The 16,066-nt window shown below is 40.2% G+C and overlaps 1 long non-coding RNA gene across 1 annotated transcript in view; it reads right to left on the bottom strand.

Annotated features, from left to right (window-relative positions):
- Positions 1 to 307: 307 nt before the first annotated feature.
- The window catches only part of LOC112133513 (uncharacterized), a 57,866-nt gene continuing 42,107 nt past the window's right edge, over positions 308 to 16,066 (bottom strand). Inside the window, exon 3 of the long non-coding RNA XR_008519208.1 lies at positions 308 to 713. This is a non-coding gene — a long non-coding RNA (uncharacterized LOC112133513). The remainder of the gene's footprint in view (positions 714 to 16,066) is intronic.

Consider the following 16,066-nt stretch of genomic DNA (forward strand, 5'->3'; position numbering starts at 1 on the left):
TTTTCCTGCAGGATTTCACTTCTACCAAAAAGAAAAAAAAATAACAGCTCTCCCAGGTTACATAAAGGATTTCCAAAGGGTTCTGGAAGTATAGGAATGGTTGGTAATCTGGTGGGTCCTTTTACAAATACCTTAGGAGGAATTGATCATTATAGAATCCTCACCACCTGAATTGGGAGCCTTGGTGAACACGCGCTTAAAATGTAACACCTGAATTTTATTTGGTGCTCCCCTGTGCTCTATATTGAGTTAAATACTTTACATTCAATGTCTCAATGAATCCTCCTGGCAACTTTATTAGGAAGGTTTCATTTTATTAGTTCTCATGTTACAGATGTGAAAATTGAAGCTCAGAGAGAAGTTTAGTGGTCTGTAAAGGCCATGAAAGTAGTAAATGATGGAGCTGGGATTTGGATCCAGGTAGCCTGTCTGATGCCTGAACCTCTCTGCACCTGTCTTTGGAATCATTCAGTGATCAGTGCTTTCACCTATATCATCCCTATTACTACTCCTATAGCCATTACTGGTGGATATGTTAATCTCTGTTTACTGATGAAGTAACTGAGTCTCTGAGAGATCAAATAACTTGCTCCCCAAAACCAGAGCTATCTAGCTTCAAAATCAATGTATTTAGCAGTAGGCCACATTCTTTTTCATAGACCTACAGCCGGGACAGAGTGATTCCAAGTCTCTTCTTCTCTCTGTTTCTCCATCTGCAAAAAAAAAAAAAAAGAATCATGTTTCCTCTGTTGAAAACTGCAATAGTTTGTGTGAAGAACCAAAGAGATTCAATGTCAAAGAACTTTGAAAAGTATGAAGACATAAGGGATTCATATTTACACCCATATTTCAGCTAAGTTTCCTTTTCTGGCATCAACAATTAGAAAACGCCAAGTCTCTCCCACTCGTGCTAATAAGGCTGTGACTAATAATGTATTTCCTACTTTCCTTTATAGCAGGACTCAGATCATTGTTTGTATCCAGCCTTTTCCCAGACAGCCCTGTACTTTAAGACTGATACACCTGTAACCCCAGCAGCTTGGGAGGCCGAGGTGGGCAGATCACCTGAGGTCTGAAGTTCGAGACCAGCCTGACCAACATGGAGAAACCCCGTTTCCTCTAAAAATACAAAATTAGCTGGGCGTGGTGGTGCATGCCTGTAATCCCAGCTACTTGGGAGGCTGAGGCAGGAGAATTGCTTGAACCAAAGAGGCGGAGGTTGTGGTGAGCCAAGATTGCACCACTGCACTCCAGTCAGGGGAACAAGAGTAAAACTCCATCACAAAAAAAAAAAAAAAAAATTGATATGGTTTGGCTGTGTCCCCACCCAAATCTCATCTTGAATTGTAGCTCCCATAATCCCCACATGCCACAAGAGAGACTTAATGGGAGGTAATTGAATCATGGGGGCAGGTTTTCCCGTGCTGTTCTCATAATAGTGAATAAGTCTCATGAGATCTGATGGTTTTATAAAGGGAAGTTCCCCTACACATGCGCTCTTGCCTGCTGCCATGTAAGATGGGTCTTGCTTCCCCTTTGCCTTCTGCCATGATTATGAGGTCTCCCCAGCCAGGTGGAACTGTGAGTCCATTAAACCTCTTTTTCTTTATAAATTACCCAGTCTTGGGTATGTCTTTATTAGCAGCATGAGAACTAATACAAGATTAAGCTGCCTTCATCCCCAGGTTCAAGGGTGGACACCGACAGGTCTAAGTTAATCAAAGTAATCTCAGTCCCCTGAACATAGTGATTCCTTCAGTTAACTTTGACTTAAGACAAGCAGCCCATGTATTCCCCTAACTAAGAGATTTAATGAATTTGGACCAATTAGGTGTGTATTGATGACATGCTATGTAGCTGAGAAGCCTGAAACAATGATAGCCATTGTCCGCTGCAAGGGAGGGTGGTCATAGGACAGACAACACTGATGACATCAAAAGTAATAAAAACTTAAAAAAATGGGCTGGGCACAGTGGCTTATACCTGTAATCCCAGCACTTTGGGAGGCTAAGGCAGGCAGATCACTTGAGGTCAGGAGTTCAAGATCAGCTTGGCCAACATGGTGAAACCCCATCTCTACTAAAATTAGAGACTACAAAAATTAGCAAGGCATGGTGGTGCGCCTATATTCCCAGCTACTCAGGAGCCTGAGACAGGAGAATCACTTGAACCCAGGAGGAGGAGGTTGCAGTGAGCCTAGATCAAGCCATTGCACTCCAGCCTGGACAACAGAGCAAGGCTCCGTCTCAAAAAAAAGTTATTTATATTATTATGCTCAAGTTTTTGACAGTTTCTGTCCAACATTTGATGATCCTCCACCCTTCTTGAAGGTGATTATTTTTAGGACATCCTCATTTAAACTTGCATATTTAATCTCTATCTCATCCCTAAATCACTAATATTATTGCATCCAACTACTTTGTATGAAAAGACAATCTAATCTTCGCCTCGTTGTCTCATTTCCTAAAGCACTAAACCTTCATGTTGACTTTTGGGGCATGCAGGGAGAGACATTTCCTAGTACTGCATTTTACAAATTAACGTTTGTTAAGCATAATTCCTTGAAATGGACTTGTGCTCTCTGGGATTCATCTTACTTTGTAAGTCGGAAGCACCTTTTCCTTCACTGAGAAGTGCCACTGACTGTTTAAGCCTCTACTTTTTACATGTAAAGCAAGAAATATTAGTAAAATAAGGTAAATAACTTACTTTTTAGTATTAAAATGCTGTTGTCAAAGAATTGTACGCCAGTGCTCAAAAAATAGATGTTTCTTACATCTCCTTAAAAGAGGAGTTTTGAAATAGAAAACAGATAAATGGGAATGTTTTATTCCACCCCAGAACTGACCTCATATAAGGAGTTCGGGTTTCTGCATTTGCCTCCCAACCCCAAATTTTATATTTTTGGTGGCCAATTTCTTGTGGTCAGGAAGAAGCTAATTTACATTAGCTAGCTCCCAGCAATTGCCTGTCCTTAAAGGCTCTCAAATCCACTTCTTCTTTTGCCCATCACAACAGACACTGCCCAGATTCAAGGCCCCATCACTTCCACCTTGCTGACTACAATAGCCTTCTCACCATTGTTTCTCACTCCTGTTTCTCCTCCAGTGTCTGCACCTTGTTGCTGCTGGAGCTTTCTTTTTTTTTTTTAATACATTTTTTTTTATTATACTTTAAGTTCTAGGGTACATGTGCACAACGGGCAGGTTTGTTACATATGTATACATGTGCCATGCTGGTGTACTGCACCCATTAACTCGTCATTTACATTAAGTATTCTTCCTAATGCTATCCTTCCCCCTCCCCCAACCCCACAACAGGCCCCGGTGTGTGATGTTCTCCTTCCTGTGTCCAAGTGTTCTCATTGTTCAATTCCCACCTATGAGTGAGAATGTGCGGTGTTTGGTTTTATGTCCTTGTGACAGTTTGCTGAAATGACAGTTTCCAGCTTCATCCATGTCCCTACAAAGGACATGAACTCATCCTTTTTTATGGCTGCATAGTATTCCATGGTGTATATGTGCCACATTTTCTTAATCCAGTCTATCATCGTTGGACATTTAGGTTGGTTCCAAGTCTTTGCTATTGTGAGTAGTGCCACAATAAACACATGTGTGCATGTGTCTTTATAGCAGCATGATTTATAATCCTTTGGGCAGATACCCAGTAATGGGATGGCTGGGTCGAATGGTATTTCTAGTTCTAGATCCCTGAGGAATCACCACACTGTCTTCCACAATGGTTGAACTAGTTTACAGTCACACCAACAGTGTAAAAGTGTTTCTATTTCTCCACATCCTCTCCAGCACCTGATGTTTCCTGACTTTTGAATGATCGCCATTCTAACTGGTATGAGATGATATCTCATTGTGGTTTTGATTTGCATTTCTCTGATGGCCAGTGATGATGAGTATTTTTTCATGTGTCTGTTGGCTGCATAAATGTGTTCTTTCGAGAAGTGTCTGTTCATATCCTTCGCCCACTTGTTGATGGGGTTGTTTGTTTTTTTCTTGTAAACTTGTTTGAGTTCTTTGTAGCTTCTGGACATTAGCCCTTTGTCAGATGAGTAGATTGCAAAAATTTTCTCCTATTCTGTAGGTTGCCTGTTCACTCTGATGGTAGTTTCTTTTGTTGTGCAGAAGCTTTTTAGTTTAATTAGATCCCATTTGTCAATTTGGGTTTTTGTTGCCATCGCTTTTGGTGTTTTAGACATGCAGTCCTTGCCCATGCCTATGTCCTGAATGGTATTGCCTAGGTTTTCTTCTAGGGTTTTTATGGTTTTAGGTCTAAAATTTAAGTCTTTAATCCATCTTGAATTAATTTTTGTATAAGGTGTAAGGAAGGGATCCAGTTTCAGCTTTCTACATATGATACCAAAGCCTGGCAGAGACACAACAAAAAAAAGAGAATTTTAGACCAATATCCCTGATGAACATTGATGCAAAGATCCTCAGTAAAATACTGGCAAACCAAATCCAGCAGCACATCAGAAAACTTATCCACCATGATCAAGTGGGCTTCATCCCTGGGATGCAAGGCTGGTTAAAAATACACAAATCAATAAATGTAATCCATCACATAAACAGAACCAAAGACCAAAACCACATGATTATCTCAATAGAGGCAGAAAAGGCCTTTGACAAAAGTCAACAACCCTTCATGCTAAAAACTCTCAATAAATTAGGTATTGATGGGACGTATCTCAAAATAATAAGAGCTATTTATGACAAACCCACAGCCAATATCATACTGAATGGGCAAAAACTGGAAGCATTCCTTTTGAAAACTGACACAAGACAGGGATGCCCTCTCTCACCACTCCTACTCAACATAGTGTTGGAAGTTCTGGCCAGGGCAATCAGGCAGGAGAAAGAAATAAAGGGTATTCAATTAGGAAAAGAGGAAGTCAAATTGTCCCTGTTTGCAGATGACATGATTGTGTATCTAGGAAACCCCATCATCTCAGCCCAAAATCTCCTTAAGCTGATGATAAGCGACTTCAGCAAAGTCTCAGGATACAAAGTCAATGTGCAAAAATCACAAGCAGTCTTATACACCAATAATAGACAGAGAGCCAAATCATGAGCGAATTCCCATTCACAATTGCTTCAAAGAGAATAAAATACCTAGGAATCCAGCTTACAAGGGATGCAAAGGACCTCTTCAAGGAGAACTACAAACCACTGCTCAATGAAATAAAAGAGGACACAAACAAATGGAAGAACATTCCATGTTCATGGATAGGAAGAATCAATATCGTGAAAATGGCCATACTGCCCAAGGTAATTTATAGATTCAATGCCATCCCCGTCAAGCTACAAATGACTTTCTTCACAGAATTGGAAAAAACTACTTTAAATTCCATATGGAACTAAAAAAAGAGACTGCATTGCCAAGTCAATCTTAAGCCAAAAGAACAAAGCTGGAGGCATTAAGCTACCTGACTTCAAACTATACTACAAGGCTACAGTAACCAAAACAGCATGGTACTGGTACCAAAACAGAGATATAGACCAATGGAACAGAACAGAGTCCTCAGAAATAATACCACACATCTATAACTATCTGATCTTTGACAAACCTGATAAAAACAAGAAATGGGGAAAGGATTCCCTATTTAACAAATGATGCTGGGAAAACTGGCTAGCCTTATGTAGGATGCTGTAGCTTTCTTAAAGCGAATCTGATAATCACATCACTCTGCTATGTAAAGCCTCTCTGGCTGTCTATTATCCTCAATAACATTCCAACACCACAGTCCTTTATGATCTGGCCCTGACCTGTGGACAGACACATGTGCGGCCACTTCTGTCACCATCTCTGCTCTGTTACACTTGCTCATTGCAGCTACAGTATCAGATCATACCTTCTGGCTAATAGAAGGGGGACAAATTTGTTTTCTTTTTCTTTTCTTTTTTTTTTTTTTTTTTTTTTTTGATGGAGTCTCACTGTGTTACCAGGCTGGAGTGCAGTGGCATGATCTCGGCTCACTGCAACCTCCAACTCCCGGGTTCAAGTGATTCTTTTGCCTCAGCCTTCCGAGTAGCTGGGATTACAGGCACGTGCCACCACACCCAGTTAATTTTTTGTATTTTTCATACAGATGGGGTTTCACCATGTTGGCCAGGATGGTCTTGATTTCCTGACCTCATGATCCACCTGCCTTGGCCTCCCAAAGTGCTGGGATTACAGGCGTAAGCCACCCCACCCAGCTGACATTTTTTTTTTTTTTTTAATTTTTAAGTTTAAAGAAAAACTTTTAGAAAAATGAGAGGTTTTCTTCTATATATTTTACTGAGTTTTGTTCCCCTCACATATAGCACTTTCAAGTCCCTGGCATTGTTTAAGTATAGTGCAAAGTAGGAATCTAACTTTATTGTCTTTATTGTGAATACCTAGTTAACTTAGCACTTACACAACAAATATTCTTAAGATGGTCATTGTCAATTTTTGGAATATTAGCTAAAACATCTTAGAAATATCTTTTCAGGGGAGGCAAAGCTCTTTAAAATTTGATGCCACCCAGTTTTTCAGTAAAGAAAAAATTTCCTAAACACGATACAAAGAACACAATTCAAAAACAAAAAAAAAGAGAGTCAGCATATTAAACTACATCAACAGGTTCAATTAGCAAAATGAAAAGAGCTATAGACTAGAAGTATACATTTGTCACCCATTTATTTGACAAAGGACTACTATTTAGGACATATGAGGAATTTTTATGAATCAATAAAAAGAATAAACGAAAAACCCCAACACAACAGAAACATGGGAAACGGTTTTTGAACAGGCCAACTGTGGAAGAGAGAATCAGATAAACTTGTTTAAAAAATGCTAAATTTCTTAGCAATCAGGATACTCATGTTAAAAACATGATCAAAATGCAGTATGCACATAAAAGGGTTAAAAGGGTGCACATCTCATATTATGCCTTTTTTTTTAATCATAATGATAAAACACACACACGCTGAAAAGCAGTATCACACTCACCAGAATGGCAAAGACTAGACGTCTCTGGGTACCAAATATTTTCAAGGACAAGAGCAGGTCCTTCATGTACCCATCATGCACTGCTAATAGGAATGTACATTAATACAGCTGCCTTGGTACAGTACACATTTGTTTTGTTTAATGGACAATTTTGGGAGCCTTGAGGCTTTGAATATGGGTTATGGTTTTTTAATCTGGAGAAAGATCTCAGATTACAGAGTAACACATGGGATTCAAATGGCTGTATTCAGAGATAAAGCAGAGGGCCAGAAAATCATCAATCCCCCAGGACCAAGCATAGGCCAGGAGGTCTGGATATGTGGACAGAGGAACAGAGCAGAAACGGTCACAACAAAGGAGGAGAGAATCTCCAAGGCTCTCTTCAGCCTGACTGTAGCACTCCATAAAAGTGTCTGCAGCCTCCCCTGGGGGTGGGAGGTAATAAGGATACTGAGTCAATTTCAAGCAATCAGCAAATCACTTTAAACTAGATCCAGAATTTATATACCTCCATGTTGAAGAAGGAAGAGTCAGTATTCTCCAAGGTTTCACAGCCAGAAAGCTGTGGTGCCAGGATTCACAGCTATGCTTCGCTTTCAGCTTCAATACTGGTCATTTTGTTTCAAAAACTAATCCTGCCCATTATTCCTCTTCTTTTTCAGAATGAAAAAGAAAATTAACCATCCAATAGGCATTGAGTGGAATCTTGGTTATAGACTGTGAAAAATAAATATAGCTCAAGACACTGTCTGTTTTAGTCTCTAGGCTCTTGACTTATGAAGTGGCTGGGCACTATTTATTTAAACATCAATATGTTTTGTTTCATGGTTTCTCTCTCCCTTCCGTGAAGATAGCCAGGCCCTTTGTATTTCCTTTTCCTAGGAATTTTTGCAAAGGTAAAGTAGAGGTCGCTGAGGACAGCTCTCCTCTATTCCCTCCCTCCCCATTCTCTCTTCTTCCTTCTTTCTCCTTTGAGTGAAAATTTGGGCTTCTGTCGTATTAGTCTGTTCTCATTCTGCTAATAAAGACATACCCCAAACTGGGCTATTTTATTTCGTTTTTGAGACAGAGTCTTGCTCTGTCACCCAGACTGGAGTGCAGTGGCACCATCCTGGCTCACTGTAACTTCTGCCTCCTGGTTCAAGTGATTCTCGCACCTCAGCCTCCCAAGTAGTTGGGACTACTACAGCCAGAGAAAGGCTATCATCTCTAATACATCTTTGCTGCTGTTGATCAAAGGCTTCCTGACTCGGAGACAGACCTGGAGAAACAGGGGCCTAGACTCCCAACACAGGCAAGGGTCCTTCAGGCAAGAAACACAGCAGCAGGTGCTTGATCTCAGGAGACCAGACAGGCTTGGACAATGGACATCCCTTGGTACCCAGTGTGGACAGAGGCTCCCAGAACAGGCACCTCCTGTACTCTTTGGCACCTTTGTAATTGGGGTGGGGAGAGTTGGGGGGGCGGAGCTTCAATAATGACAGATTACACTTCTCATCAATCTGGTAGGATGCGAACTTAGTCATAGTTTGATTTATGAACAACAAATGTAACATTTCTTGCACCCCCTTGTTCGTACCATGTTAAGACTCGTGCCGCCTTCTACACTAGAAGTGGTAGAATGTGAGAGTCGAAGTAATCCCTAAAACTTGCCCAGCCTCATCACTTCATTGTCAAAATCAATCTGATCCCGCAAGCGGAGTGATTCCGAAGGTCGGCGAGTGACTAATGCAGGACCACAAAGTAAGCAAGTATCCTGGCATTTTATCCAGCCGTGTTTCCACGGCTCACGTTGCTGGTTGAAAAAGAATAGTGTCCTGAAAAGCTGGGGAATCTCAAGGCATTTTAAAATGAAAAACAAGATAAAACAAAACAACGATAGAAATGAAGCTATGAAGGCTCGGCCAAGTAACGCTCAGACTGATTTCAGAATCAAACTCTGACTTAGATTGCCCCCTGGTGGATAGAAATAAAAGTGTCTCTGCTCTGCAAAGGATGCTCGTAACAGATGAAAGAAAGGCGAAAATCCTTCTGTTCAAATTCAGGTCATCCTTTAGAGGCTTTAAACCCTTTAATTACTATGACGCTATGACTACTATCACAAGGAAATGGTAAAGTGTAGATGCTAACATGGGCTTTTAACAAAACTGCAGGTTAGGTCCCAGCTCTGGAACTCTGAAGTTACCCCATCTCTCTGAGACTCATTTTCCCCCACTGTAAAATGGGCACAATAATAAGACGTTCCTTATAGGGTTGTTTTGAGGATTAAAGAAAAAAATCTATGTAAGAGTCCTTAGAAAAGTGCTGGGTGTGTAAGAGCTCAATGTAGAAACTCTTCTTCTCATCGTTGCATTTATTGCCATCGTGATAACTTCGTGAAAAATACTAATATGCACATGAAGTCTTCATAATTGGGAAAATTATCAAGGAACACGATGATGTGCATTTTCCATATATTCTATTACTTCTGTAAGAAGTTTCTATATATTTACCTTAATGTTTTCTGCATATTTACAGAAAGTTTACAGTTGTGTCACCTAACACAGGGATATGTTTAAAGAAATGTGTCTTTAGGAGATTTCAACACTGTGTGAATATCCTAGATGTGCTTACACAAACCTAGATGGCATAGCTTACTACATACCCAGGCTATCTGATATTGCCTATTGCTCCTGGGCTTCAAACCTATAGCAGGGGTGTCCAACCATTTGGCTTCCCTGGGCTGCACTGGAAAAAGAATTGTCTTGGGCCACACATAAAATACACTAACAATAGATAAAAAGCTAAAAAAAAATCGCAAAAAAAACCCCTCATAATGTTTTAAGAAAGTTTATGAATTTGTGTTGGGCTGCATTCAGAACTGTTCTGGGCTGCAGGCAGCCCATGGGCCACGGGTTGGACAAGCTTGTTAAACAGCATGTTACTGTGTTGAATACTGTGGGCAATTGTAACACAATGGGTCTGTGTGGCTGAATATGCCTAAACATAGAAAAGGTGCAGCAAAAATACAGTATGATAATCTTATGGGAACCTTCTTGTATATGGGTTATATATTTTTGTCATTGACTAAACTGTCATTATGCAGTGCATGGCTGTGTACCGTTTCTGTGTATTTAATTTGGCTTTCTGTATATTTACCTAAGTGTTCATTCTCCACTTATAAAAACACCCTAAAAATTCTCTTACTATTGATTTTTACTTCTGTCCTTTTTTCATTCAATAAGAGTGGAATAAAAACTGAAACAGAAGCGTCAACTTGTTTTAGGCCTTATTTGTAAGGGGAGAATGCCTAATTTAAAGACTATCCAGAAAACCACCACTTACGCTGCAGGATGTGTTGTATAGAGGCATTAATAAGCCTTTGCCTCCGTGTCAGTTAGCTATTATTGTGTAAAAGCCAACTTACAAGTTAGCGGCTTAGAACAATAATGACTTCTTACTTGTCCTGATTCCAGGGGTTGTTGATTAATTCCTCTGGTCCATCGGTCTCAGATGGCCTTGCTTGCATAGCTGGGCCCTCCCTCCACATGGTCACTCATCCTCCAATAGGCTACTTTGGGCTTATCATATGGTGGCCAAGAATTTCCACCAGCAAGACAGGGCAGCAGGCCCCAACCCCCAAGCACTTGATTACTACACATTTGCCAATATCCCATTAGCCAAAGCAAGTTACATGGCCAAGCCCAGGTTCACAGGATGGAGAGATGGGCCCCCCATCTTGTCTGGAGGAGCAGCAAAATCATATCGCAAAGGAGCATGCATGCAAGCTTAGGGGAAATTAGTGGCAATTTTTATTTTTGCAAACTACCACCCTTCCTGAGTTTCAGGCTCTTATAAAACACGGGGGATATGAGCCAGACAACAACAAAAGCCTAAATAATAGCAGCTGACATCCATGGAGTGCTTTCCATGAGTCTCATGCTTCATGCCTATGTGAACCAGGCTACTACTGAAGGCCAGAGAAGATTTTTAGGAAGGAGGCTATGGCAACACGTAGCTCACATGCTCATTTTGCTGCTCAGGTCCACTCAGTTGCTGTCATGTGGGTATGAGGCTCAAGGTTGGTAGATACTCGGATTTTTCAGGAGATGGTGAAACCTGGATCGTTATATAAAATCTGCTGATATTTAAATGCTGACAACTCATTCCATTTTGTAACTTTGTGCTGGAACTAATCATCTCTTCTGAGGGGGCGGAGGAAGACCAGTTTAGATCCTTTGGCTTGCTCATGCTGGGACGAAGTGATTTGCATCAGTATGAACACAGAAGTACTATTTTCCTTTGAAAACGTATGATGTATGAAGTGGGAGGAACCCCACAGCAACAGCAGCACTTGCCAGGAAAAGATGCCCCAAGACTGAATGGGGCTTTTACAGTTGAGGCTTCTGGGGCATTTGCTAGAGGAGACAACACAGCACAGTGCTTACGTGTGTGGGTTTTAGAGTCAGATGGACCAACTCTGCTGATGATATTCCTTTCTTCTACTTAACTTTTAAATCTCTTTCTAGAACTCAAAAGCACAACATATGGAGCCAGACTGCCCAGGTTTGAATCCCAGCTTTGCCACTTACCAGCTATTTAAATTTGATATTATCAAGGTCTTGTCTATGTTCAAAGAGAACTTTGTATATAAAGATACAAAGTACTTTTCCCTGGGTAATTTTAGTTGCCTGCATCTCTGCTTTCCTCACTCAGCATACCATAATCACCTAATAATCATATGAATAATACAGAAAACTTTACCTTATGGGTTGAGCAATTTACATACATTGTCATTCAATCCTCACAATTCTAGGAGAGCAGCATTCTTTTTATTCCCATTTTATAGCTGGAGAAACAGAGAATTAAGTAACTTGTACCCAGTTTACACAGTTAATGAATCAGTAATGTTGTCATTTCAGTTCCAACAGATCAGCTGAAGATGTTACCCAAATTGGAATCTGCAGGTTCTTGGGATGTCCAGGGACATACTTTTGAGGTCTGCAAGTTCTCTAAACATTTTTAAAATTTTTAAATTTATTTCAATATCCTAAAACACTATCAGCACTTGTTGAATATTTGAATGGCCACTTCAGTCCAAGAGTTCATATGAACTGTAAGTACAAGATTTATGTTTTTGCCTATAATAAGCAACATTAGCGGAAAAATGAACTAGCTATGAGATTTTTTTTCCATGTAAAAGATTCGGCACATTCCTCAACTGTGAGAACACAGCATTATACTACAGTGCTCCTCAAAGGTAGGGAATATAATGGAACCACTTAAAGTTTATTTAACAAACTTTTATTAACTATGTGCTTTTTATTAACTATGTGACCTTGGGCAAGTCAATTCACTTCTCTAAGACTCTGTTTCATAGTAAATTAAATAGGAGAATAGGGTTGCCATGAGAACAAAATGAGATATCGGAAGCACTTGGCAAAATACTTGGCACGATATAACTGTCAAGAGCTGATAATACGAACAACAGAACACATAAAGACAATTCTTGCCCAGTGAGTACTTGGATTCATTTGTAGACTTTGACACTACTTGCTTGGCTGTGATTCTGAATTAAGAACTTCACAGTCGAAGGGAGAGTGTTTACCTCTTACACAACGGTGGTTCCTGAGATGAGAGGTGAAATCATCCATGGTTTACACACAGCCATCTAATTTCTTAGAGCATCCTTTTATTTTAAAGAGTAACTTTTAAAAATCTGGGATAGCTTCCAATCAGGCAATTAAATTTGTTTCCCTGAATTAGTGTCTTATTTCCAACCAAATGCATTTTTTTTTTACCCATCTTCTTGTCACATGTCTTTGTGTTCCAGAATATAGGAAATTTACTACAGATATAGCCTTATTTCATCAGGGAATAAGCATACCACTGACCCATGGTTTGGCAAATCACTTGAAATAATTTCACAGGAAGAAAAGTGTAATATTTATTTAAAAATAATATGGTTCTCAAACACCATGACTAATCCACTGAGAGTTGATGACATTTTACATAATTGTGGAATAATATAAATCACTATGCTATTAGACAATGTCTTAAGTGAAAGAAACCTGGCCACTTACAGTCAGTGCTGTACAACAAAAAGACCATGCATTTCAAAGCCTCAGATTTGGATCGCAGCCTGACTGTTAGTAGGGTGAACATAAAAAAGTTTCTTTACCTCCTTTTCTCTTGACAGGCTCTACTTCCCACTGGTGAAGAGTCACCATTTGATAGTCTTAACCAGAAAGTGACTAAGACTATGTTTCAATGGATAGAGATTACCTTAATCAAAGTTTGAGGGAAAAACACAGGCCACAGGAGCATCTGTGACTTGTGCTTTTCCGAATAGGGTTTCAGGAGCTTCAGTATTTAAAGGAGAAAGAGCAAGCAGACGGGAAAAAAAGAGAGGGAAGGGAAGGGAAGCAGTGAGGGAAATGCGTACATTCTTGTGAGGCTCTGATTAGCCTCAGTAAATCTGCACAAGGGGAGTAGACGAAAAAGTCAATTATGCATCCATCTCAGGGTAGGCAGAAGTATGATTTCTCTTCTCATCCTTGTGCTGTACCTGTGAAGATAAGCTGGTAATGGACAATTTCAGGGTGAGATTCAACAGAACTTGGTTTTGGGGATAGTTTATAGATAGAATATGTATCCTGAAAGATTTAGGGACCATAAAGAATTAGAATACGTACCCTGAAAGGTTTAGGGACCATAAGGAATTTCCTTGTGAGTAATTTGTGAGGAAGGCCTTCTGGAGAGATATGTGGCCTTCCCTAGTTGCGGGAACCTGGCTTATGGATGAGGCTATGACACAGGGTTGTGAAATTACAGCTCTCTTTTGGGGAAGGAAAGAAAGAAGGGCAGTGTTGTGTGACTCAGTCCCCAGTTTAACATTCCCTTTGGCATAGTGTTTTGGAGTTTCAAAAATTCTATTTTCTTTCACAATAGCATACATTTTAGCAATTTCTACTCCTTTTCTTTCTGTTTCTCCAGCAGGGGAAACTCTGACCCAAAAAGCTATTATAACCATTTCAGAGTTCTTGGCATTGTACCCTTCATTCATTCATTCCTTCCTTCATTCGGCAAATAATTATTGCATGAATACTATTGGCTGTGTACTCTCACAGCTGCTGGGGACTCAGCGGTAAGAAATGAGGACAAGTTGTCTGCTCTCAAGGAGTTTATCTTTCATTGGAGAAGTTAGACAATAAATTCAGAAACAAATAGTTAAACAAAATAGTTTGGACTGAGTGCTAAAAATAGTGCTGTGATGGCAATAAAGCAATTTTATAGCGAAAGGGGCCTGTGCTGGAGGGCTACTCTAATCAGGATGGCCATGGAAATTCTTTTTACTAGGAGAATTGGCTGCTGAGGAAGAAGCTGTGTGAGGGTCAGAGGGAGGAGATGCTAGGCAGAGGAAACTGCAAATGCACACGCTGTGAAGTATGAAGGCTCTGGGCAGACAAGAGTCAGTAATCAGCCCAGTGTGGCTGAAGCACATTAAGCATAGAGCAGCAGACAAGGGGCAACCTCGCTGAGCCAGATCCCATCCAACCTAGTAAACCACGGTAAACACCTTGGATTGCTTTCCAAGCAAGGTGGGAAATCATTGAAGGATTCTAATGAGGGGACTGATATAATCTGGTTTATATTTTTAAGAGTGATCTGGTTATTATATGGGGAATACATTGTAAAGAATAGAGAGAGGATGTTTTAGTCCATGCCCACTGCTATAAATGACCATAGACTGGGTAATTTATAAATAGTAGAAGTTTACTTTTCACAGTTCTGCAGGTTTGGAAGTCCAAGATCAAGGTGCCAGCAGGTTTGGTGTCTGGTAAGGGCCTGGTCTCTACTTTCAAGATAGTGCCTTGAACTCTGCTTCCTCCAGACAAGATGAACACCATGTCCTCACATGGCAGAAAGGACAGAAAGGCAAAAAAGAGAGCAAACAGTTCCCTTGCACCTCTTTTTTTTTTTTTAATACTTCAAGTTCTAGGATACATGTGCACAATGTGCAGGTTTGTTACATATGTATACATGTGCCATGGTGGTGTGCTGCACCCATGAGCTCGTTATTTACATTAGGTATTTCTCCTAATGTTATCCCTCCCCCATCCCCCCACCCCACAACAGGCTCCGGTGTGTGATGTTCCCCTTCCTGTGTCCAAGTGTTCTCATTGTTCAATTCCCACCTATGAGTGAGAACATGTGGTGTTTGGTTTTTTGTCCTTGCGATAGTTTGCTGAGAATGATGGTTTCCAGCTTCATCCACGTCCCTACAAAGGACATGAACTCATCCTTTTTTATGGCTGCATAGTATTCCATGGTGTATATGTGCCACATTTTCTTAATCCAGTCTATCATTGATGGACATTTGGGTTGGTTCCAAGTCTTTGCTATTGCCCTTGCACCTCTTTTATAAAAGCATTAATCTTATTCATAAAGGTAGGGCTCTTATGGCGTGATCACCTCCCAAAGAGCCTCACCTCTTAACACAACCAGCCATGAGAATTAAGTTTCAATATGAATTTTAGCGGGGACACAAATATGGAAACCACAGCAAAGAAACCAGTTAGGAGACAACTGTACTTCAGGTAACAGATGATGATGGCTTAGACCGAGGTTACATCAGAGAAGACAGAGGGAATGGAATTTTAAAAAAGGGGGTGGATTCGGTGCACATTTTAGATACTGAATGGACAGAGCCAGTATGCTATATTGTCTCTTCAATGTCTTTAGTGCCCCTGTGTTTTAAATGGAAATTGTGATTAGAATGCTCTGTTGTCCTCACCTACTTTGTAGAGACCCAGAAAAGTAAGAGTAAATTATATGATTCTCTTGGGACAGAAGGCTAAAATCTACGTTATCCAACTGATATATGCTTTTTTCCAGAGTTCTCAAACTTGCTCCTGATCTCTAGAAACTTAAACAAAACACATCCTTAAGAAGATAAAACTGGATGGACATATTGACCACAAAGGTTTTCACTATCAAGAAAAAAAAAAAAAAAGGAAGAGGAAGCTATAAACTAAAGAAGCAGTTGTATTTGTCCAGGTTTTGGCCTGCGGAATTTTTCAGATCATATCTTTTG

The sequence above is a fragment of the Pongo abelii genome, chromosome 4, assembly GCF_028885655.2.
Source record: "Pongo abelii isolate AG06213 chromosome 4, NHGRI_mPonAbe1-v2.0_pri, whole genome shotgun sequence".
NCBI lineage: Eukaryota > Metazoa > Chordata > Mammalia > Primates > Hominidae > Pongo > Pongo abelii.